Here is a 25,964-nt window from a genome sequence, read left to right on the forward strand (position 1 = left end):
ACATTTTATCTTTTACCTTTCTTACTCCAAAATGTCTAATGATTTCTATGCAGACCGTTAGACTGGGCCTTGTGTTTCCCTTGGTCCCTTTTAAGTGACGAAGAATATAAATGATAAACATGTCCGGATAAAAATTTTAAAATTTTTGTTCATATCCTGACAAGGTAATGATTTACTATTTTTTAAGGTCCAAAATGTTCCATGACCTCTTTAAAAAGACTAATGGATTTTTTTCGATTTCATCCAATTGACTTCAACTAATGGAACAGATTTGAATCAATATTAGCTGTGTTGATACATATTAGTATGAAACACCATTGACTCGGAACCAATCATACCGCATTACGGCCCATAAGGCTATTCTAGTTTCGCCAGAAGCACCCTCTGAAAACTACAACCGTTTATTTGTGCAGACTAATATTCAAAAAATGTAAGAAAAATCTTATTACTTATCTATTACAGTCAAAATATATTTACTTAGTTTTATTCTAAGTACACTAATCATTTACTTCCTTGATGAACAGCATCAATATATCAAGTTTATATATGCAAGTTCATGTGACATGCAAGCTCCGTTTTCACTGAGAAACACCTTAAATATATGAAAAACACTAAGAAACACCTTAAATATATGAAAAAACACTAAGAAACACATTAAACATACCACATATTATTAAATATTAAAAAAGAAAGCCTTACATGATGTGCATAACTGTTGATGTAATAACTCAAGTAAAAAGAGAAGATTGTATATTTAATAGGAATAAAAGAGAAAATTGCATTTATAAAGAGAAAAAAAAGCCAGTTAGCATTTTCTGAACTACTTATCTTAAATATGTTATTCGAAGCGAGAAGGATTAACGTTTACAGATTCAAACTCTATTCTCAAGTTTGTTCTCCACTTCTGCTTAACGATGCATAAGCAACGTATTTCCCTTAGGAATTTGTTCCGCATATTAAATATCTCCATCCTCCTCTTTTCCATTTAAGCGCGTTAACTTCGTCATCATGCTGAATGCGCCATAATTAACAAATTTCATCCATGTTTTATTCCATGAGTTCCTTAAATCATCAAAAGTTCACTTTAAGACCCATAACCTATTGAGATACAAATCATAACTTAGAACACGTTCTGGAAAGAAGTTTGGCAAGACAGAGGACGAAATTGAGACAAAAGATCTTTATAGGGTAGAGAGGAAAGTTAGACTGCGCGTTAAAATCTGCCTTGGAGGTAGAATGTTATTTTTTTTTTCATTATTCCATATAAGGCTTTCCCTACTCTTTCCAAGAATTAATTAACCTTTTAGGCTAAACACACCCTACGTAGCCTGTCTAAATACCCTCCAATGATCATCCGTCAGAAGCAGATGGGATATGCCTTTGTTCCGCTTTTTCCTGAACTGAGCAAGAGTTAAATATTATATCAAATCAGTCACCTCCTCAGGTGGTCGTTACGTATTGCTTCCAGCATATTGTATGTATTAGAAAATAGACAAGAAAAGATATCTTTATCCCCTTGCGCATTTTAAAAGAGGAATCATTAAATGAAGATGTTCTTCTTACACGTGATCTTAATATTAGTTAGATTATTCATCTTCCGATGGCTCCCGTTTTCTACAATGGTTCAATCTTAAAGTTTTTATTACTGTTACTTAAAAATATATGGAGATTAATCATAAAAATTTAATGATTTTAAGCATGTTGAGAAAGAGAACGATTAAGATAAAGATTTTATTAATAAAATAAAAAATAAGGTAAGATAATTGCTAAAAGGTAAGAGTTAAAGTTTTAGGAAGCAATCCAGAATCTTCAAGAAATTTAATCATTGATATTTTATTGCATATTAAATTGGTTGCTGCAAGTTTAAGTCAGACATTGTATTTTTTAATAAATTTAATTTTTTTGCATTGTTTAAAATATTTATTTTTGTTATTTTTAAATGCTTTGCGTCCACAAGTGATTGCTAAACAACTTCAGGCAAACACTACGTCGGACTTTCATTCTAGGTGAAACAGGCTTCTACACTCATTTTTATGGTTTTTTTCATCGGTACTGTAAATATGAGCCAGTATCCCTCAACAAATGTTCCATATAGTCATTTTTTTCTGTTATCTCCATTTGTTTTGCCTTCGGTTAAAAGCTTAATCTCTGACACTTGTTTCTTGTATAAAACGAATATCAATACTATGTTCTAAGTACATGATATATCCAACATTACTAATAAATGCACAGCTTTTAATGAAAGGATGTAGCGGGTTCTATATTCCCCTCCCTTTTTAAAATACGTTAGACATCAATTTACTCTTTTCAACTGGGGATTTTAGGCGGCCCAGTCGCCAAATCCTGGGTGTGGAGAATCATCATGCACCACACTTTTGGTTCGGGAGCCACTGTAGAGACATTAGGGTTTTATCGAAGCCAGAGAGATGAAAAATGAGCTACGCCTTAGCCAGGAATCGAACCACGTACCTCTGGAATACGAGCCCAGCGTGCAGACCACCACACCACGAAGACATGCTAGGAAAGCGGAAGAAATACCTTATAAGAATAGTTATTCATGGAAAGATCTTAATCTTGGCGAACAACTGCCTTTTTGCATAAAGGGGCCGGCATTTTTTAGAAAATCAACCAGGTGGCGGAATATGAAAATGCTTAAATTGTACAGTGGAGCAAAGAATATTAAATCCAACGCAATGTCTAGTTAATGTTAGATACGCTGGCAATTAAAATTCTTTTAGAATAATAATGGGATTTTATTTAAGTTTATCTTTCAGCTCTGCCTTCGAATCTGGGAGAAATTCCACTGTTTTTTCTCACCTGGAGGAGCTTCTAATTATTTGGCATTTTGCATAATATTCCTATGTTTTAGATTACAATCATTTTTAAACATTAAATTTGGGTTTATTTGAATGAATTTAAAGCTGTCAGTTTTCAAATAGATAAAATATCAGTAAAATCATTTAAGAAGGGTAAAAAACTCAAATAATTATAACAATATAACTAAGAACTTCTGTAAAATAATAAGAGCAACGATAATAATAAGAAAAATAATGACAGTAGTAAAATAATAATAATAATAATAATAATAATAATACTGCTACTGTTATAACTAATAATAATAATATTATTTAAAATAGTGTAATATAATTATCTGTATTACTATGACTAAATTTTCGCATTCATTTTAATTTGTATAGTTGTATGTCCCCAACCAACAGGATCATTTCACACGATGAAAATGAAATAAAATTCCTCGAGAAATGTATTTTTGAGATTAGAACTTTTAAAATTTTCATTCATTTGTTTAAATGAAATACTTGTTAGCGCTAGAATGCTTTTATATAAAAATGATATATTTAATTTATGGACGTATGCGAAAGGAAATATGTAATCAAGTAATTTTTATAATAACTATAAAAATAAATTACGTAATAAAATACATAACATTGAATGTATAAGACATGCTCATTAGTTTTAAAAAAGTGTTTCTGTTTTTCCATAAACATACCATATAGTATTTTTATACGAGTCTGTTATAATTTTTATGTTATTTTTAATTTTTTTTGGAAAATGATACATTTTTGAAGTTATAATTACTAATGCAACACTAATTAAACTCTATTTTTTCACAAATTATTTCTTAAATAGAATTTTTTAAATGTTTCCTCTTATCCTTTTTACGCATATGTGAAAATGTCATGCTGAAATTATATTTCGAAGAATGAATATGCTCAATTTATCCTTTAGTACAGATAGCATATTTTACGGGCTGTATTAGGACATCCTTTGTTTGGTTTCTAGAAGTATTTTTATTGTGATCACGTCCGTCCTGTTTTCCTACTGAAGGTAGTATAATCCCTTGCGAGAACAATGTAAACAGTGAGAAGATTTCGGATGGAGGCACAGAACGAAATATGGCGGGCGTTTACATTTCACATGGGTTAATTAATTTCCCTGGAATGAAAAATGTTCGCCTTCATCTTCAATTCCTTAAATGAAATGTTTTGGAGAGTTTCGTATCACATGAAGAGGAATTAAACTGGCTTGTGGGAGGAGGAAGGTTAGAGGGCGGAGACATGATCTTTGTGTAGACACGTTACGAATGAAAGAATGCTGATGAAGAATTAAATATTTGAAGGCTTTTCTTAGTTTATTAATTGCCTTTGTGAAAACTCTACACTGATGGAATTAATGAAGATCCGCCATGAAGAACTAGGATGCGTGCATAGATTTAAAGTACCAAAATGAAGCTATTTTTTTAAAGTAATTCAAGGTGCATATGAAAATTTATATTCTATACACTTTTAAAAGTTGATTGTTTTTCCTATCATGCGTACAAGCTGAGTAGCAAAATTTCTGAATATAAGGATTAATATTCAGAGGTTATTTGTAACGCAATCTTTGAGCTTTTTGTTTTCGAAATTTATCTTCACAAGCTGTCGCAAAGCAAAAAACAAAAGAATTGTTACTTGTTCTTTTAAATATAATTGTTCTTTAAATATAATTGTTATCTTGCTCTTTTAAATATAATTATAATTGTGTACAAATGATGCAATAAATTGTGTGTTAATTTCTATTGAGTTTTGATTTTGAAGATTTACTTTACTGTAGGTTTCGTAAATAAATAACTATAGCTTAAAAGCAATATTAGTGATTATTTTAACTGCTTTTTTCCTTGCACCATCTTCTATTTATCAGGTTTATCCAGGTTACACAGCTTTTTTGATATTTAGAATATTTGATTGTCTTGTCTAAAATGAGACTATAGCAACACATTCTTCTGCCTACTATTAGAAATAGTATTTGAATAACTTTAGTATGTCTTTTAAATTTTTTAAGGATATTCAATCTCGTGAATCTATTTATACAGGGTGTTTCAGCAAATTGATTACAAACTTTCAGGAGAGATAGAGTACACCTAGGCGATGGAATATCATGTAGTAATGCATGATCGAAAATACTTTCCTGGCGCGGTAGTGACGACACAAATCACAAGAAAGGTAGAACACGACCAGGGTGAGAAAACATGTTTATTACTCTTAGCATAGTAGAAACCAAGTAATTAGAACGAAAACAGACAACGATCGTTATCAAAGAAGGTGTTCAAAATTACGAACCCGGATCGTGATGTGGAAGCCGTGCATCATGTATCTTCCATACACGATGCAGATCTTTCATGCGCCTGAGATGTGATGCGTGCATCACGGTCCGGGAACGTAATTTCAAACACCTTCTTTGGTGACGATCGTTGTCTGTTTTTGTTCTTGTCTCCTGATTTCTGCTGCGCTAAGCACAATAAACATGTTTCCTCACCCTGTTTGTGACCTCCCTTTCTTGTGTTTTGTGTTGTGACTACCGCGTCAGGAAAGCCTGTTCGACCATGCATTGCTATGTGATTTTCCATCGTCTAGGTGTGCTCTATCTCTCCTAAAAGTTTGCAACCAATTTACTAAAACAGTCTGTATAATAAAAACTAAAATACTCTAGCCCCGATAAACATCCTTTTAACATTGTAATAATCCTTTATACCTTTTGGGAAAATGACTAATTTGACAAGAAAAAATCCAAACGTCTTCTGCTTATGCAACAAAGGTATTTTATGCTGATCTATCTGTACAATAAATGAAAACTTAATTCTTTCTTCAGTTAGAAACTATGTTCTCAGTTATTTCTCAGGGCAGTTTCCTAAACATTCTATAAAATTACAAATATTTCCACAAAATTATGTTGCATTCAGATGCTAGCTTAGTTGTTTTCCTTCCTTTTTGCCGTGTTTCTCAACTAGTTGCAAGAAGTTTATAATATATTCAGATAACTATGTTCTCTTTGTAGATGAAGGGGTTATTATGACTGAAAAGTGAGTTTCAGGAAGAGTTTCCTCCCGGGAAAAAATAGTTATGATATCATTATTCGTATATTCTTTAATTATGATGTTGATTTTATTGTGATAGCTAAAACTAGTGATATAATATCTAGCAGAAAACACGAGAGATCCAGTTTTAGTAAGTTGGCATCATATTTTATATTTAAAACTTTGATCTATAGTCACAAACGTGATTACGTCTTACGAGCAGTCACAAAAGTAATTACATCATCCGAGGTGTGTAAACAACGTAATGAGACTGATTTTTAAAAATTTTTCGTTCAATATAAATTCAATATAAGTCACACATTGCCTTCAAAGTAATCACCTTGGAAAACCACATAGAGTTGAAGACACTTTTTCCGCTCTTCTTAGCAGTGATAGAATTCGGATGTTGGAATTTCAGTTGGTCGGTTACGGTTGTTTTAGTGTTTACTGATGTCTTAAAATGATATTCTTTGAGGTAGAATTTAAATCTTGGGAACAGAGTACATGGACACAAGTCGGAGAAGAAATGAGAACTGAGAAGCCACATCGATGGTTTTACTTGACCAAAACTCATTAATTGAAAATGCAGAGTGACAAGGCTTTGCCGTCATGAAGCACGCAGTTTATCTTGATTCTTGATCTCGGCAACACGACCGTTTTTCAAAAGCTTTCAAGAACTTCTCGGTAAATGTGCTGGTTCATCGTTTGGCTTAGAAGCACAAACTTTTTGTAGACGAATCTCTGGATATGAAAAAAGCAAATCAGCATACTTTTAATCCTCGACTTTACACTTTTTGTTTTATCTTGGTGAGTTTGAAGTAAAATTCCTGACTCTGGTACTTCCTTTTTTGGGTCGTACTCGAATACCCAATGCCAGAAATGACATGCTACAGAAAATGAGAATTATTCCCAGTTCACTCCATAAAACTTAAGGCACTTTTTCTCCTTTTTACTTCCTTGTACGAAGTAAAAAGGAAGTATTGTAATCGCGAAAAGTTTCAGGCAGCATATTTCAACGAAAATATCCATTTTGACCGCTATCGAATGCAATTTAACGATGTTTTTGCGTGATATCTGTACGTAAGGTCAGAATATAAGACTCGTTTCCTCCAAAAAAATTATAAAACTGCTTTAAAATTAATTCTGAAGAGAATTTTTCGTGGCGTCTGTACGAACGTACGTACGTATCTGGCATAACTCAAAAACGAGTAGCCTCAGAACGTTGAAATTTTGTATATAGTATTGTTATAACATGTAGATGTGCACCTCGTATTTTGGTTGCAATCGGCCGTACCAAACGTATATAAATATATTTATATATATATATCCACTCTGTTACCCTGCTCAGTGATCTCAGTTTCTTTACTCTTATATGTTTGTAAATTGTACATTTTTTGCTTTAAAAATGAGTGAATTATGTTGTTTTTATCTCCCGGTTTAGGTTTTTATGCCTTTAGTAAATCTGTGTGCAATAGTTTTAGAATTATCAACAATTTTAAAGTTGTTTAAGTGCCGCTAAGCCTTTTTCTTTACGGCGGCCATTGATTGTTTACATTTGAAACAGCAGACTAGTGGATTTGTTGCCAATCTAGAGAAGCTTAGCTTCGCAACAACAAAGATAACGCTTTCATTTATTATTGCCAATTAAATCATGCTTCATCCTTTCTGGAATTTTTTCGAGGAAATAAATGTTTAAGATTTACTTCGTAATTTTTAATATAGATATTTTGAGTTTTTATATATTTTTGCCTCCTCGCGAAGTGAGAACTGAATTAATTGAATGAGAAATACTTAATTTTCTGTGAAAACTGTTCTTTTTTGTTTTGTTTGCTTAATTTCTTTTATACATCATTCTAGCTTTATTCTAGTATTTGAATAGAACATGTGGCAACGATTAGATAATTCTATTCTTTAAATGATATAAATATTGTGCATTATGAGTTGTAATATGAACGAAATATAATACTGTTAAGTGAATCTAGCACCAGAGTGTCGCTATGGTAAACAAATACTAGAGTGAATTTTAAAGAATGCATTTATTGTATTGTGGTTTATGCGCTGTCGGCGAAGTAGATTTAGTTCAATCCAATAAGTTTAAATGAAATGCAAGAAAAATGCGTATAATTTAATATTATGTACAAGAAAGTCATGTACAAGGAAGTGTACACATCAGATTTTTTTTCTTTTGTTTCTGCGAAAAGCTTTGGGAAAGGTTTTTCTGAGGAGTTTTCTGATCCTCAATTTGTTTACCAAAATCTGATGAATGGTGGTGTTATTTAACTCTCCTCATATCATTTTGTCAAGCGATTCCTCTTATCATTCTGACTGTCTAGAGATGATTAGAACGCACAAGATCCCGGATTCTGACAAAATTTCCTTCAGTTCTTGAAATTCCAGGCATTCGCCAGTGAGGTTCTGCTTCAATCGGTTCCTCTCCTTCTACAAATGTCTTAAAAAACTTGAAAATAAGGCCGATCCAATGACAGCAAAACAAAAATGCCTACTTCAAATTTACTCTGTTTCTTTCCAATCTCTGCTCACGCTCCTGAAGTGTAGAAAAAGAGAAAAATGACATAGATTTAACGATGAGTAATCCATAAAAAGGAAAAAAAAACAGGTTTGAAGTGTTTTGCTAGTTTTCTCATTTTATCATTACTCTGCAAAAGAGGCGACGAGCATTGAATCTTCGTTTACTAAACAAGGACTTATTTATTTTACAATCTTCATTTATTACCTGTAATTTTTCCTTTTTCTTTTTTATCTGCAGTGAGTCGACAGAATACAGATAAAGATATGGTGCCAAATTGGCTGCGCAAGTAATACTAAAAGCGTTAAGATTTTGTTAGCTTTTAACAGTGTGTATTTCCTGGCAGAGTTTTAAGATACGAGCAGAATACTTATAATGTAGAAACATTTATAAACATTTTACTTGGCCAAACCCTTGAACTGAATAATACATATTACAGGGGATCCTCAATGTAAAATTTATTCTATATTATTATTAATATCTTAGCTTACGTTTTGTACACTTAAAGTTCGTAAATAAAGTACAGCAAAGTCTTATAACAAATGGTTCAAACAAAAATTATTTTTCTCAAGATTATAACTACTCCACTACTGTTAATAATAAAAGCCAATAAATATTTTAAATGGAAAGGGGATAATTTCAGTTTGAAAGGTAAAACAAAAATTTACATTTAAAATTTCAAAAACTATTAAGACATTTTTCACATTAAACAGATAAAAGCATCATAAAAATTTTAAAGTATAAACGATTTTGTTCTAATTAGGATATTTATATAATGTTAGAAATATCTTTTATTTAATAAATCAAAAATGCAACTACTTGTAAAAACTATTATTGAATATATTATAATGAATTCTACATAAATCATTTAAAAAGTTATAAAAAAAACTAAAATTATTAAGAAGATTACTTACTACTTCTAAATCATTCAGAAATAGACTTTAAATTTGAAAGATAAATTAAAGATGTATTCTAGAACCCCCGATGTTTGGAAATCTCTCTTTTGTAAAGGATTTGTACAATAGATTAAAGACTTACGTTTAAGGCAGTGCCAAATTATGCCATAGAATTTTCTATTTCGCTCGTTCTTCCAGTTTCCGAGGTATGGTCACATCTATTAATTTTATTCTAACAGGAGAGGATTTTATAAATTGAATAAATATAATGTACTTCATCAAATAACAAATGCTGATTCAAGAAATTTCTTATGGAAGTATTTCATTCTGCAAACACACACAAAAAAAATTGAAAAATCAATATGTTACTTATAACATTTGAAAAGAGGAAAATCAGTAATGAAATCTACAATATTGAAATGACACAAAATAAATTAAGGCAAATTAGGCTAATTTAGTTAAATTCCTATAATTGATAAAATTAATTAAATTAAGATAAATTGGCAAACCCGAAAATTTGACTACAAAGTCAAAAATAGCATAAAATAGATTTAAATATGAATTTCAGTATTCTTGAATATCTCTCACAGAAAGCTAGTTTCGTTAAATCCTGGGTGAGAAATGTTGACTCATAAAGTCATGAAAAATTATGCTTGATTAAATTATTAATTAAATTAAGCGGAATTAAAATTTATTTTATTTGATTATGGCTACGCAATAGAAGGCTATCTGCATAAGGAGGCCATCTATTGCGTAGCCATAATCAAATAAATCGTGGAGGGCTTCCTTATGGGAACTGTATCTTATGCACGTTTCACTTGGGGACAGTTATGAAAATGCACATACAACGAGCCCATTTGCCGAGATTCGAGTTCATTATCATATCTCTGATGTTGCTAATTCTACGTATATCGAGCAATGCAATGCTGAGAGATTTCTCTGGTGATCTGTTAATTATCATCTAGTATAAGCAGAATATTCTTTCTGCATTGAGTTTACATTACTTAATGTATTAGCGTGCAAAGGAAACTCCCAAAGCACTGTAATTCGATAAAGGCCCATTTCTCGAATACTGCATATAACAGTAGCATCATTAAACTCTTAATTTATGAGTTGATGTGGGCAATCGTTTTTTCTGTGTGTTCCATGTGCCCATCTTAGCTCAATCTTTCTGCTCCACTTGTATTTTCAGCTACGGCTAAGCGTCTGTGAATGAATACGTAATCACTGTCATAACCACACTCTCTGTAACGGTATCAAAGATACGATTAATGGACTCTTTAACGAGACCAAAACCTCATTCATCTTCTTTTAACAGAAAGAAGGGTTTGAATTAAGATGTATATAATACATCGTAGTAAACAACAGAATCAATAGAAATTCAATAGCTATATATATACTTACATTGTATATATATATATTCAATTGTATATATATATATTCAATAGCTATATATATATATACAATCAGTTAGAAATCAATAGCTATATATATACTTAGCGTGTTGCAAAACACATTGCCCTATCATATTTTTAAATGGTCAATTAAGGGTCAAGAAGGCAATGGATTAATTTTCTTCTTAATAAGTTAATGCGTAATTTATGGACTCTGGTATAGAGAAGCACGGATAACTCGTTTATAGATAACTGGGAGTCTTGTGCGTTAAACCTTATTAGGTTTTAAATTTTTTATAATAAATTAGAAAAGCATATTCCGTTCGGGAAGTTTCTTTCAAATTAAGAGATGCCTCTCAAATGTTTACTATAGGTTATGTATCATTGTAAACAGTATTTAAGTGTCTACAAAAATAAATAAATAAACAAATGCAACTTTTTCAATATCAGTATGTTAATGGCCTACATTTGATAGCAATTAGGACCACAGTTTGTCCTTAATTGCTGTATTTGAAAACTAGTTTCTACAATGTGCTCATGATTTATAAGCCTGCAGCTTTAGATCATTATTAATTTTGATCTATAATATGTTAATTTAAACTTTTACAACGATACGTATTGATATAAGTGTAAGAAATCTTCAACATGTGAAAAATAATAAAAAAGTATGTTCTTATATGCTCCGAAAATATATATCATTACGAAATGTAACGAATAACAAAGTTTTGGCTTAAAATTTGATAAATATATGCTTACTATCTAATTAATACTATGTAATACTATTAAATGCTATTAATACTGTCTAATAATTAATACTATGTAGCAATAGAGGATATATATATATAAATATATTTTTTTTCAAAACCCTCGATTTATGTATGCTGGAATGTACGGTATATACTATCGATTAAAGCCATTATGTTAGACCACTCGAAACCGGTGAGTAATAACAAAAATAAAAACACATAATTTAAAATCTGAATTTAAATACGTGCCGAAGTCATTGTTGAACAATATGTTCATTTATTTGTTGTTAAATTTATGCATGAAAATTTATAGCAAAAGAATTATATCAAGTAGAAGAATTATCGTCAACAGTTTGAAATATTCGAGGAATCGTATTGTTTATTCTGAGCTTATTACGTGTGCAAGGCTGATATGTAATGTGCTTTAATTCACATTAGAAAAGACGTGAATAATCCTTTTGAACTCTATGACATAATTTATTTCGCTTAAAATCTAATTAAACCTATAGTTACAGGCAATAAACTACATTGTTCACAGAAAATTCCATGAACTACATTCAACTATTCACTTTGGAATTCACGTCAAACTCATCGCTTCTGTACCGATGCTACCATGATGAGAAATTCTTATAACCGAATTAAAACGAATATAAGAGTTTATTGCATCTCATTCTGGTGCACTGTTTAAATGAATTCAAGAGGAATAAAAGGATTAGTACCATTAATTTGATTTTCATGCAGTGCCGCAGATTTATGTCAAGTTTCAAATGATAATATTATCAAATCGTTGCAGATTCTTTGCACATTATAGGGATTTTAGATTGTGAATTAATAAATATGTGTTCAAGGAGTTTTTCTACAACCTGATAAGTATGTAAAATGACCTATTCTATTTAGGTAAAAGGTTTAATTACTTGCACTATTACTTTTTCATAAAAATCTCAAACTATTCCATAGATTAAATTTCAGTATTAATTAAAGCGAACATTCTCATGGTCACCACCTCTAAAGGTGACCAGAAATAATTCTGAAAGAGTAATTAAACAATAATATTAATGTCACCTCCTAAGTCATAAAAGGACCGAATTCATTTGGAATCTTCGATGGTCTTGTTAGATATACTATACAACTTATTTTAATTTACCTAGCAAGCTTCAGTTTTGGTAAATATTGTTAAGATATAATCTAAGAACTGTTATGAGGATATTTTAGATGGAAAATTTGATCACATAAAATTGTAACTTCAAGATCCTGAAGGAATTTCCAAATTTTTACCGCTATTTGGAAAATAAGCACTCGCATATGTATATATATATATAATAATAATAATATATAATAATTTATTTACTAAAAATATTGATGAAATGATTATACTATCTCCTAAGTTTAATTATAGTGTACTCGCAAGTATAGTTATATAAAGGCATTTCTTTGCATCCAAAGCATACCAGTTTTCTTCAGAAAATTTAAAACCAAATACATTTTAAAAAAGAAGATTTTCTTGAGTTGCTGATAACTGAAACAATATATTTTTTTGAAGTCACTAAATTAAGTAAAAATACCACTGTTTATAAGGGTGACTAGGAAAAATTATTCATGATTGATTTCATTTATTTTATTTTTTGTAGAATCAAAACCAATTTTTAATTGGTGTAGTGTCTTAATATCGAATGATTATGGTATCATAACAATACTTACGAGATGTGAATAAAAAGTAACAAACAAAAATAATTTAAATTTTAGGGAATAACATCCTTGATACATTTTAAACTTGCAGTCACTGTTAGATATAATTTAATAAAAATGTCCTAAATCTGCTGATTTATATAGCATGTCACAAAATTCAAAAATAAATAAATATATAAATAAAAAATAAAAAGATAAATAAAAATAAACATAAAAATAAATGTAAATAAAAATAATTAAAAAATATATATTTTTCTTACTTCAAAATCTGAACTCTTTTCATGTTAAGTAGAATGTATACTTATTTTATTAAAAATAAATCTATAGCTACAGTCATAAATGTTATTTAGAGTGCTTGGCATTGTAACAATCTAATGGAAAAGTGCATAATTATAATTCGAAGAAGTGTTTTTATTGATGTTTAAAGCAGACTAACTGTTTAACGGAAGCAGTACTTAATCAAATGGTATGATTCTGATATTTTTTCTTTCATATAATCAGGAAGATCTTATACTGAAAAGGTGAAACGAGATAGATTTTATTTTCATTATTAGTGCCATAAGCTTATATTTAAGCACTCATGTAGAGCTCTATCACTTAACTATCTTCAGGTGGTCAGTGTAACCCCAACAGACATTCTGATTTTTTCTTCTTCCGCATTTCGTTGCTGAAGTGATATTTCTCCTACGTATATTCCTTTCCATTAAAAATACATTGCGGTTTTATGAATTTATACAATACAGCTTTATGAATAACAAATGAAAATTAACGAAACATTTTTTTGTTGTCTTTTTTTACACTGTATTAGTATAACTGTTATGATTTGATAGCGCCCGCCGTTCGGTGGCGCTCCAAAATCTTCTCTCGGGAGTTTTTCTACAACTTAACTTCTACATCAGAAACGAAGGTGTTACGCGTCTGAATTCCTCACTTGAAAGAAAATCTAACGAATGGTAATCAAACAGTTAACACAATAAATTTTATGCATCAATGGATCATCTAATGAACAACTCATACACATGCATCAACATGCATATAAATGTCCGTTTTCTAAAGAATTATTTAATTTACAAAATTATGAACTACATTTAAATAAAGTTTGGTTTATATAATAATTATCTTCGACTTACGAAATCCATGTCTCGAACTGGCAAACTATTGTCTCTACTCCCCATATTTCTGTTGAAAGAAATTTGCAGTTCTCTTAGAAAAAAAGCTTTAAAATGAAAAAAAAGTGTTCTTGTTTACAATTAACGAAAAGTTTTTAACTAGTTTGCAAAACATCAACTTATGCCTTCATAAAAGTCATATTTTCTAAAAATTAAAGCTTTGAAGTTTTAAATCAGACATTTACTTCTTGCAGAAGGAGCAATATAATTTCTGCGCAGCAATTTCTCAAAGGCTCCATGCAGGGTTGTGAAGAAAATATTGTCAAAAGGGAGTAAAACCTGTTAATGTTATTAAAAGTTTTGAATTTAAAACGTAAAGATGAATTCTGAAAAAGTTAATTTAAAGATTAAAATCTACATTTAATGTAAATTACTTTAAGAGGGAATGTAATAGGAAAGCTTTCATAATTAAAAGAATTTTCCTTAAGTGAAAACAAAGCTAGTTATTTACATCCGCAGAGTCATAGAATAGGAAAACTGAGAGCAGTAATGACAGATAAAACAAAAATGCTACCTGTTACGTTTTTGGGAGGAAGATAACCTTAGAAAATTAAAGATCAAGCACGTAATGTCACAAGTGAAAGTGATGAAATATCTAACTAACATAATGTGGCCATAATTTGAACCCTACACCAATCTCCAAAATGTTTCTTCTGGGAAAAAGTAGTCTTTAAGATATATGTTTTTGACAACACTTAAGTTATTATTTTCTATGTATTTCACCTGTTATTAATTCTTATATATTCACTTCATAAAATACTAATTTTTTTTCTTTCAGCTTAATGCAAAATATTGAATAATAATATAGAATGGATGTAAAAAGATGTAAAAAGAGAAAATCCCGATTTGTCTTTTGAGTTAAATAGTTGACTGAAAGCAATTTTTTTTTAAATTCATACATGACAGAACAAAATTTCTTAGTTTGGAAAGACAGCGGGAATTACTTTAAAAGATTCATCACTTATAAAATTTAAGATACTCAATAGTTGCTTGAAGATTTGTTGCTCAGGATAGCTCGAAATATGTCAAAAGTCATGCTTTACCTCTTCTACAGTTGTAAAGGTTAACTAACACGAAATGATCTGAGTACTTTGGATCGACTCTATACATTTTGTTTCTTTTTTACAGTCAAACTGAAACACCACTTTTTATGTCAAATTCTCTTACAAACAATTCTCGGGACCATCAGCAACCGAGCGATAAAATCGCTGAACGCAGGTAATATCGACCTGGTTTCGAACCCTGGCAAACGGGCCCGGCTACATGTTCTTTTGCATCGTTTTCTCCATGTGTAACGTGTATATGAACCTGTTTCACCAAGAAAGAGCTCCTTGAAAGCATCCTTTCCCTTAGACCCTAGAGGGCTTTCCTATAATAAACTAAACCAAACTAAACAAAGCCAATCTTCGGTCGTGCATCATGGAAATTGCAATAGAGTGAGAAAATTCAATTAGGTTAAAGTTTTACGGTTTTCAACAAAATGAAAGGAAAAAAGAAAGAAATTTGGATTATTTTACGAACATACTTTTGTTCCATTCGCATTGTTTTCCTCCATGTATTTTAAAGAATGTTTCTATGCGTTTATGTATATGCAAACCATAAATGAAAAGTTTTATTGACAGCTATTTGCGCATGCATGAAAAAGAGCTTCCTTAGCTCTTTGAAGTGCCCGATACAAAATGGCTTGATTGGATTAGAAATTTTTATAACACATTCTAAAGAAGTATCTATGTGGATCTGTCTCGTAATGATAAGAAAAGGAACTCATTAAATTAGGAAAACATCATCTCCAGTCTAAAGAAACTAACCTAAAGAAATCTTATTAACTGGGTTGTGGATAGATGCAAAGGAGTTTTCCCGAAGTGAGCTCTTAATGCAGCAGTGTAGAAAAGAACTATAAGAGTACAAAAGTATTTATCTTTAAAAAAAATCTTTTTCATACGTAGTTTTTGCCATCATAGACATAATCTGAAGAGAACAGTTGTGAGAAGCTGAAAACATAATTTCATTTTTTATTAATTTTGTCTAATTAATTTGAACTTTTCAAATCTGTTAAAATGCATATATTTTATTTAGATTAAGGTAGTCACTTTTAATTTTAATATAATAAAACTACTGCAAAACGTTTTTTCATAACATTAACATAATATCCGCCTTTATAAATGTTGGCCATATAACAGTCTCGATCAGTATTGTTAGTAAGTTTTGGCTGTTACCATGCCGTTGTACTTAAAATCAAATTCTACGTAACTATCTAATTTGACACTCTCATGTTCAGTTCAAGAGAATGGGGAGTAGTTTATATTTAGTTACCTACTGCTGAAAACCTCAACGTTAGTAACATACAGCCTTTATGGCTAAGAATCTGATCGATTGAGCACATCTCCTGCCCGGAAAATTTTTATCTTCGTCTTGAAGAAACCGACAGAAGGTTTCTTTATCTACAAGCCTATAATACACATTTATAATGTTATTATGCACAGTTATAGAGAAAACTTCTAATAACTATGCACAGGAAAAAAACTCTCTAAATTATAAAGAAAACACTCTCTAAAATTACTTCCACCTTGTTTTCCAGGACGTACTTTATGATGTATTGGGTTCCAACAACATGTCTTTGATTGCCTTTATGTTTTTGGTGTAGATGAAATAAGTTTGGAAGATGTTACTTCTTTTTCGTTGAAACAATGGGTAGTTAAAGATGTAGAGCTTGAAAATTTTGGCTTCCATATTCACTATATCTATATTTCATGTTTCTGGGTAAGAATTTATCCAAATAACATAGAAAGTTTGCATGGTTAGTCATTAATTGAATAAAGACGATGACTGCTTTAAACATCTTGAGTGAAACGTTTAGGAAATCGTTTGGGAGTCGACATGTCGGTAAGTCTTCCATTTTTTGCTTCATTCCTTTGCGTCTATCATCCTTTTATAGCGTGTTTTGCAACACTTCTTTTTACTACCAGTTGCAGAACATGAAGATGGATATCTATAGGTTAATTCTTTGACATCCCTTTGGCAGCCTGATTTGCTGCCTCATTTCTTAAACTCCGGATGAAACAGGCCAATTTGTGATTATGGTAGTCTTGCAAATTATGTTCTTTTCAGAGGTTTGATAAATAAGGAGAGGCAAAAGGTCACTGAATTTCATCGCTTGGCGTATTTTTGCACAAAACTTTGGATGGTACTAGGTAAAAGTTGCGCTATTGTCATTGGTATCCAAAATCTATGACCAACAACAAACGCATTTCCTTTATTACCATTCATGATATTTGTTGTCCTTCTGTTACAGGACTCAGGATAAGCAGCAACAAATATCAGTTTAATTATAAAAAAGAAAGGTCATCAAGTACGTACCATTGACACTAAGCCTAAATATTGAATATGCAAAACCGCTGCTTTGCGAAAAACGAGTTTAACGATTTGACAAAACACTTGAAACAAAACATGGTTTTTAGTTATATGATTTGGTGACATTTCACTCAACAAAGTGAAAAGAAAGTGGGACAATCGAACGTTCATTACTTAATATACAATAAATATACTGCCACTGCATGAATATGTAAACCACTGCATGAATATGTAAATTAAATTTCATTCTGTATGTATGTTTTATAAAATTATTTTTAAGAGAATTATTGAAATTAACTTTGCACAGTGGCTTAATGAAACGCTTATTATCAGAATGCAAAAATAAGCATTCACACTACAACCACCATCATTTAAACTACTGAAGTTCAGAGCTTGTTGTCAGATTGCCAAAAACATACAGTACTTCACGTAGCGCTCTGCTAGGCGAACAAAAGCTGATAAAGAAATCACATTAAGCGTTGTGTTAGGAGAACAAAAGCTGATAAAGAAATCACATTATGCGTTGCATCTCGTAACATTCGAAGGTATTAACATAACGCAGTGTACTGGTTTCCATTTAAGGAACAATTGTTTATCAGGCACATACAATTTTTATAACATGTACCTTTGTCAAACCATTTTTTTAACGATTCAGCTTTTATTTTTTTTATTACGTGCTCCACCCTTAGGTCCTACACGCAAAGGGAGGGATGACCGTAGAGGTCCTATTAAGGGAAACTGGCTCGTATGTTCTTTACACATGGGGAAAACCAGAAAAATGCCCATGCAGCCAACCCGTTTGCCGGGACTCGAACCCCGGACCGATCTGCCAGTGTTCAGCGTCTTTTACCGCTCGGCCGCTCGTGAGCCAACGATTTAGCTTATTGTCAGTATTTTTATAATGTTTTGATACCGTGACTTTCGGTTTTACAACAGCATGCTTCAGCTCATTATACGATATTTTTCCTGAAAATTTAAATAACTGGCTGCGAATAAATTGCGTGATTTGATTTCAGTGCGCATTCTAAGTTTAAGTCTCATAAGTATTCACATCTTCCAGTGCCAGTTGTTTAAAAAGTACTAATATTTTATATAGGCATTATCATGTGCTTTCTTTTCGCCTGTTCTTGATTTCACTAGATCGTGATATTTTTCTAAAGCTAATCTTAGTTTTTTCATTTGCTACGTACAGGTTAATTTTAGAATTCTTGAATGAGTGAACATATAATTTATGAGTAGTTAAAAAAACATGTAATATCCTAAATTGTGACATGCTCGTTAACATTTTAATTAGATAGTACTGTTATTAGAAATCTGAAAAATGGAATCCTGATGTAAAATCTGAGTCATAATTAACGATACAACTATTTACGTAAACAAATCACTGAAAATGCAAAATTTAAATTACCCCAAATTGCAAAAGTATTATTAGTTTCAAATTCTACTTTGGTATTTTCTGGATACATTCGGACAGAGAAATTAGGGTTTTGCATTTTTAAGAATATGTTAGTTGTTATATTATTTATAATATTTAAGGCTGTATTGTTTGAAATATTAAGCATAAACTTTCAATCTGAAAACTCAAGGTTATTATCTAACAGCTCAAAGAAAACCTTGTCAAATAAACGTTTAAAAATATTTCTACTTCATCCGACTTCTCATTCAGTGTCACTTAAATGTTTGGCAAGTAGCTGCAACTATAAACCCTGCTCTCGCTATATATACTCGATAAAAATACAAAAAATGACGTTACATGGTTAGAAAAACTGCAAAAGTTATTGTGAATTTTAGAACTGAGCACTGAAAACATGAAAAGCTTGTATGTCTCGTTTCTCGCCTGGTTTCTCGCTTATCCTGAGTTCTATAACTAAACAATATTATAATCTCTTGTTTCTCCTGTTAACTCTGAAAAATAATTTTTTTTTTTTTTTTTTTTTTTTTTTTTTTTTTGCCACGATACTAAACTTCCAGCAGGATAAAAGGAAATGATCCTCAGTATCATTCTCCTGATAAAACAAACACATCAAAGTATTACCTAGTTTCCTTCTGCCCCGTAAACTACATTTTTACTTCTATAAGGTATGTAAAAGGTTCGTTGCCAAACTTAACATACTGTTGTGTCATACTATGACAAACAAGGTTTGTATAGGAACTTGCGTCCGAAAATGCGAACGGCGAGTGCTAGAGGACAATGTTCGCAAGCGTAGAGGGGAAGAAAGACAGGATGTCGAAAGAGATATTAATATGACATTTATTAAAGAACATGTTTAAATCATAGAAGATGTTCGAAATTCCTTCCATTCGCCAAATTGCATGCTTCACAACGTCGACGCATGGATTCACGAACCCGTTCGAAATAGGCAGGTGTGTCACGCACACGTGCTGCCGCTTCAACAGTCCTGGCGTTGAGATGCATGTCCGATGTTACGGTCATCTCGTACACCATGTACTTCATGTATACTCACAGGCATAAATCTAGCGGAGTCAGGTCGGGAGATCACGATGGCCATGAGAGAGATCCGCCTGTGCCAATTCAGCAAACAAGATATGCCCTATTGGGGTATTTATACACAATGCTGCTAAAATGTGCAGGTTCTCCATCATGCTGCAACCAAATATTTCGGCGTATAGCATATGGAACGTCTACAATCATATCTGGCAACACTCTCTCCACAAAATGCCCATACAGAACTGAGTTGGTAAATCGATTCATCCTTATCGTGCATCGTCCTCGCCTGAAATGATCGCACTTCCCACTCACCCAAGAGCTTGCGTACATTGCCCTCTAGCGGTCGCCTTTCACGTTTTCAGACACCAGTTCCTATGTAAATCTTGTTTGTAATGCTATGACAGACCAGCATGTTAATTTGGCAGCAACCTTTTGAGATACTCTGGATTAGACAAGAATAATGCTCATTTAGCGGGTGGGAGCACATTTCCCTGCGTATCTCATTCGTTCTCAAGTATGCATGCGTCCTAACAAATTACAGATATTTTGCTTTTCTTCTTAAATAAAAATGTCATGTATTGCTGCAATTCATGAAATAAAATCTTTTAGTAAAATTAAGGTTTAATTTAAATTATTTAAAATTTTATATACCCTTTTCTATCATGCATTTTTCTTTTGAATATAAAATTGTGTTAAAAGAAAAGTGACATTATACGAAAATATATTATGATATAAAGAAAATTAAAACACAAATGTTAGTAATGTGTCAGATATTTCTGTCAGACGTTCTTCAGAATTATTAGATTTCTTTATGACACTCCTAGCATAAAAGAACAGTTTTTGAAATATGTGATTACAACAGGCAAATTTTTTTTCAATGATTAACTTATGCCTTACTGAGCTACATACTTTTACAACATTGACAAGATGCGCAAGGTGTTATATATCTCAATAGACAACAGCATCTGTTTAATGTGCGCGTGATTTTGTCACGGATTAAAACCAATTCTCCTTCATTTTAATGTAAATTATACTTTGATACAAACTATATCTGTGATATTTACAATGTTTATTACTAGATTCTGCTTTAGATTTCTGCTCGAATATGGAGTTCTCACCGTAACAGAATTATGTGTATAAAAATTTGCTATCGAAATATTATCATTCTCTTTTTAGCCCGAAACGGCATTACAAATCTTTAAAAGTGTGTTTCTTCAAACAACGATTTTGCACATTCATGATTGTGACTTGACATTAACGGCATGGCAAGCTGCATAATCTGTGATTTTACAAACCCATTCTTACGATGGACTTAAAAAGAAAAAAATAGTTCTTTATCATAAGTAGATTACCTTTTGTATTATTTCTTCCGAAGTAATGGATATAAAACGGAAAACCTTCTTAAGCTCACAGTGTCGGAATTTAAGCTCAAATCTTTTCTAGGCCTAAAAAATTTTTTATTTTTACTCTTTGTATTTTTCAGAAGCATTTTTACATGTTTCGACACTTCTTTCCTATCTTAAGAAACTTCCTTCTTACTTTGCATTTTGTAGCATTGCAACTGGTTTGGTACGAAATAAATTTCAAAACGTATCTTAATTTCTTTTTATCAAAATTTATAGTCATATATAATATGCAACAGAATATGACAAACTAGTCTAGAGCACAATCTATATGGGTCTTACGATTATTAAGCCCATTATCACGAAATATTATAGAAGAAATCATGAAAGTTTAATCTAAATTAATAAATCTTTAGTTCCCATTTTTTCTTATTTGTGTTCAACCATTGCTTCCCACTTAAAAGACAAAGCATATAAATGCTGAATATTAAAAAAAGGCTTTTGCAATAATTTAAAAATTCTATGTCCTGTTGCAACAAAGCCTGCAAGACAAGTGAATAGTTGCTAATCCCTACTGAAACTGTACATGTATCGTGTTTGCTTTAATGTTGTAATTTAGAAAAAGATTTTACAAAGAAGTTCATCTAAAGTTTATTGCAATGGTGAATGAAAAATTTCTAAACTGAGCGACTGAACTGAATTCGAAGAAATGAGACAGAATGATCCGGCTCAGTTAATCCTTTGATTTATTATTTGCTGCAGAGAATGCTTTAAAGTTTTATCATTTTAGTTACATTTCTCATAATTTTTAGCACTAACAAAAGCAGCTTTGTATTATGTTATAACCCAAAAATAAAGGATTAAAATGTTTGTTTAACATTTCTATAATTACATGTCCTATTATTTATATGTGAATGATTATTTAAGATGTAATTACTGACAACTATATTCTTTGTTGCTCTGTGATATTATTAATTAAGTCTATGTTACAAGGCTCGGTTAAATCTAATTTTTTGCTTGAATATGGAGTTCTGATTTAAAGTTACTCTAACAATAAATGTAGATTTTTAAGCAGAAAATTAACTAGGTATTTATATTCTTATTGCCTCTGTAAATTGTTAATAGCATGGATTACTATGAAATATACTGTTGATAAACAAATGGAAAGAAATTATATTATTAATATTTTTGAAACTGAAGTAACTCAATTACATACGAACGTGGAATTTCAGAAACTCATGAAAATAATTTTCAATTTTTATTAATATATGCATTACCTTTGAGATTTCAATAAAATACATCACTAAAAAGCAAAATGTTATAATAATTTTACAGTATCAGAAGATTTATATATTATAAATCGTTGAAGGTATTATCTGACGCCATCTTACTTCAGCGAAACAAAAATTAAAATCTTCTGAAAAATAAAACTAAGGCAAGTTTCGAAGCTTCTGTACCTTTCTTTGCATTTGATTTAATTTTTTATATTTCAGTAAAAGATGCAATGTAAAGAACAAATTCAATACTCAAACAGAATTTAGTAATTAGATATCGTTACCGATAGCACATCGAATCCAATATATTGAAAGCAAACTGAATCTTGAATTTTTTTTTCAGATTTCTAAGATAAGGATGTAAGTGTTATCTTAAGACAGAGAATTTAAAATGAAGTATCTTATATAAGGCACGCATGTTTTTAGAATTTATCACGCGAAAACTGACTAAAAATTTTAAGTACTCTAATGTTCTTTCTCTTTGATTTTCCATCAGTAAATGTCATAAATCCATGTAACTCTTAAACCTATGAAATTTATTCAAGACTCTGAAAATATGCAACCACGTTAAATATCTGAATATGGTAATAAAGTCGTAAAGTTTTAAAATGAAAAAAAATAAACATTTGATTTATATTAAATGTTACATACATACGAAACATTGCAAGAGAAAGTATGTTTAATTAATAACACAGCTAATAAAGCACAAGAAGACTAATGAAAGGACTAAATAGTTAAATCAAACAGTTATTCTATATCCATGGGCATAATATGAGCGTTTGAAACCTAGTTTATTAATTAGAATAATAGTAATATATTTTCATAAAATGTAATTTTATATAAGTTATTTCAATTACATTTGTTATAAATTATATAAATTAAAATGAAATGAATATATACATATTATTTAGAAGCATTATTACTCTTTTAAATCGCTCGGTTAAATATACACATCATCTATAATATAAGTAAAATCAAGCATTTTAAATCCTTTGCAAAACTCTTTAAGTTAAGTATACATTAACATAAATTTGAGAAAGTTGGGAAGAAATTCAAAATACATAACGTTTTTCTGGGTATTCGATCAGCTGTCCTATCCGAAAATGAATTATATATTTATGTAGTAGGGGAGTTGAAGATGCTAAATAACAGTTCCAACTTTGTTTTCCACACCACAGAACATTTAATAAAGATAATCAGAAAAGGTACAAATTAGATTAAATACAAGTGCCGTTTGATACAAAGAGGATTATGATAGCTTTTACCAGTCTTATCACATAACCGATTAGTGCCTACTCGCATTTGCTGATGTATTAAACAGTACAGTCCAATTTACCACCTTCGCGTGGAAAACTACAGTTCCTTATTCTACACCTTCACGTGCAGCTCACCACCTTCGCGTGGGATAGCACAAGAGTCTCTCTGTCTATGTCATACTCATCTTTCACCTCGCTGCTGGCGCATCGGTGAGGCCCTCTGGTGGTTGTGTCGCACTTACGGATACTACAGTTCGGCCTTCCTGACGCTTTTTCGTCCTCGAAAACACGGATCAGCAACACTGGAACATCAAGACAGCACCTGAAAATAAATTTAAAAAAAAAACAAAAGAAAAGGGAAAAAAACAAAAAGAAAAGTGCGGAAGAACCACACATGGTTTTATATAGTAGAAGTCCACGGCTTCATGAGATCAGCTGCTGTAGTGGTACATCCAGGACCTTCATGGTGTCCCACTTTTTCCACCTGGTAACGATCTTTGCCTTTCCTCGCTGTTACACGATATGGACCGAAGAACTTTGGCCTTAACTTTAGACCACCTCCATATTGCGTTCTTTGTATGGCAACTAAGTCGTTCACATTGTATACTTGTGCCTCTTTCATCTTTTTGTTGTATGTTTTTCTATTCTCTTCCTGAATTTTTAGAATGTTTTTTCTTGCTTCTTCTCTCATATCTTCTCGATCTTTCATCATAGTATTTCTTTCTTCTTCTTCAAGAATTTCCATAATCTTTAAGTCCTCTCGATTTCTCATTTTAACACCAGTGAGAAGCTCAAATGGAGAACTCTTTGTGCTTCTGCTCTTAGTGCTGTTTAAGATCCTTTGTATATCGCCAACATATTTGTACCACTTGGTTGGATCATGTATGGATAATTTAGATAGGACTGGAATCAGAGTGAGATGAATTCTTTCCACTTGTCCATTTCCTCTAGGAACGCCTGTAGTTGTAAATATGTGCTGGATCTTCTCTTGATTACAGTAATCTTCAAAGTCTTTAGAGGTAAACGCCGTACCTTTGTCACTTATAATTCTCAAAGGATTACCGAAAGTTAATTGTTGCAGTTTCAGCTTCTGCAATGCCTCTTGAGCTGATGTAGACTTTACTGGATAGAGCCATACGAACTTTGTGAATGCATCAACCACGGTTAAGATGTGATTGTAGTTCTTATTTGTCGAAGGTAATGGTCCTATAAAATCGATATGAAAAGTGCTCAAAGGGATACTATCTTTTGGTATGGGATTCAACAACCCTTCGCTCTTACCTCGTTTTCTGTCGCACAAAATACATTCTACACAATTTGAAATAACTTGCTCAATTCGTTTTCTAAGGTTAGGAATATAAAAGTCGGTTTTCAGCAGATCTTCTGTTTTAGACACTGCGAAATGTCCCTTGTTGTGGATACTACGTATGATTTCTAGCTCTAATACTTCGGGTACCACAAGTAACTCATGACCTCTGTCAAACTTGTATAATACTCCATTTTTCACTAGAAAATCTTTCTTTAGTCCTTGCTCGACTAAGGATTTTAGCAACTGGAGACGCTCATCACTTCTTTGCGCAGCTGCAATTTTGGCTGTAATTTCTCCCTGAGAACAAGTAACCATCATGACCGCGTTCCTACTTAGTGAATCCACATGCTTCATTTGTTGCCCAGATCTGTGAACAATTTCATAGTCAAATTCTTCTAGAAGTAACGCCCATCTCGCCACTTTAGGAGTTAAATCCTTCTTGAACATAGTCTTCTGGAAAGCATCGCAATCCGTAACTATCCTGACCTTAGATCCTAAAAGGTAATTCCTGAATTTCTTTAGAGCTTCTAATATAGCTAAAACTTCAAGCTCATAACTAGATAGCTTCTCTTGTTGGAGACTCGTTTTTTTACTCATGAAGTAAATGGGGTGTAACTGTCCATCATCTGACTTTTGTAGCAATACAGCGCCGAAACCATGACTGCTTGCGTCTGTATGCAATTCTAATGGTGCTCCTTGTTTAAAAATATGAA

At 31.5% G+C, this 25,964-nt stretch overlaps 1 protein-coding gene and 1 long non-coding RNA gene across 5 annotated transcripts in view; one reads left to right on the forward strand and one right to left on the reverse strand.

Annotated features, from left to right (window-relative positions):
• Positions 1-25,964, reverse strand: part of LOC146999536 (uncharacterized) — a 123,431-nt gene that overhangs the window by 94,467 nt on the left and 3,000 nt on the right. The gene's annotated exons all lie outside the window — the stretch shown is intronic.
• The window catches only part of LOC118188514 (uncharacterized), a 146,107-nt gene that overhangs the window by 64,349 nt on the left and 55,794 nt on the right, over positions 1-25,964 (forward strand). The gene's annotated exons all lie outside the window — the stretch shown is intronic.

This window comes from Stegodyphus dumicola, chromosome 1 (genome assembly GCF_044657685.1).
Source record: "Stegodyphus dumicola isolate Sdum_Otavi_A_Nest chromosome 1, ASM4465768v1".
In the NCBI taxonomy this organism is placed as follows: domain Eukaryota; kingdom Metazoa; phylum Arthropoda; class Arachnida; order Araneae; family Eresidae; genus Stegodyphus; species Stegodyphus dumicola.